Consider the following 1,023-nt stretch of genomic DNA (forward strand, 5'->3'; position numbering starts at 1 on the left):
TGCATCATGCATCAATGACGATTGTTGTTTGGTCGTTTAGCTCAGTCGGTTAGAGCATCGTGCTAATAACGCGAGGGTCGCAGGTTCGAGCCCTGCATCGACCATTTACATCATTTCATGCTGGAACCTTTTGGCATACAAATCATCTCAAACGGCAACAATTTATGAGAAGTTCGTCCTAGCGGTGTTCAAGACGCAAGTAACGGATGTTCATTCTTTTTCTTCCAGTGACACCGCAGTGATGTTTATCATGAATGGGAGATGACAAGGAGTATGGGAGGCGAAATGGTCAAGTGAACGATGGGGACTGGTGACACAGAGTTCAGTAGATAGTGAAAGATGAATGAATTGTATTCTTCGTTACACAATTCATGTGTCACCAGTCAACCCTTCATGCGCTTGCGAGTAGGTTGGTGAGGAGATTTGCGACTGTCTGTAGACTTGGGCTCTGGGGTGCGAAGACGGCAACAAATACAACGGTACGGTTGTGTGGTCTAGTGGTATGATTCTCGCTTAGGGTGCGAGAGGTCCCGAGTTCAATTCTCGGCACAGCCCTTACATTAGAGTAATTTATCTGTGACTTCCTGTAGATATGCTAGCCTAGAAAAAAACTTGTAATTATATATTAGTTTGGCTGTGTGGTCTAGTGGTATGATTCTCGCTTTGGGTGCGAGAGGTCCCGAGTTCGATTCTCGGCCCAGCCCTTGGCTATCCCGTGAACAAATAGGTTTTGAGCGAGTCAGTAGGCTCTGACGCGAAATCAACCGATGTAGAGGACTCCCACACCAGTAGACACGACTGGTTCAACCCCGCGCCCCCTGTCCAAAGATGTTTGAAAATTCACGTTTCTTCGCGACACAGTTGTTCCATCCAACACTGGTCATGGGGGCGGGGAGCCGGCTTTCGAAGTCGAATTTCCTCCTCCGATTGCATCATGCATCAATGACGATTGTTGTTTGGTCGTTTAGCTCAGTCGTTAGAGCATCGTGCTAATAACGCGAGGGTCGCAGGTTCGAGCCCTGC

General features: G+C 48.0%; 3 non-coding genes across 3 annotated transcripts; all 3 read left to right on the top strand.

The window, feature by feature from the left end:
• The first annotated feature begins 30 nt into the window (after positions 1-30).
• Pmar_PMAR005954 lies at positions 31-104 on the top strand. The gene has a single exon. It is a non-coding gene; the product is annotated as a tRNA-Ile (tRNA).
• Positions 105-483: 379 nt separating this feature from the next.
• Positions 484-555, top strand: Pmar_PMAR005955. Its single transcript has one exon. It is a non-coding gene; the product is annotated as a tRNA-Pro (tRNA).
• A 77-nt stretch (positions 556-632) lies between these two features.
• Pmar_PMAR005956 lies at positions 633-704 on the top strand. Its single transcript has one exon. It is a non-coding gene; the product is annotated as a tRNA-Pro (tRNA).
• Positions 705-1,023: the final 319 nt, after the last annotated feature.

This window comes from Perkinsus marinus, assembly GCF_000006405.1.
Source record: "Perkinsus marinus ATCC 50983 genomic scaffold scf_1104296957546, whole genome shotgun sequence".
NCBI lineage: Eukaryota > Perkinsozoa > Perkinsida > Perkinsidae > Perkinsus > Perkinsus marinus.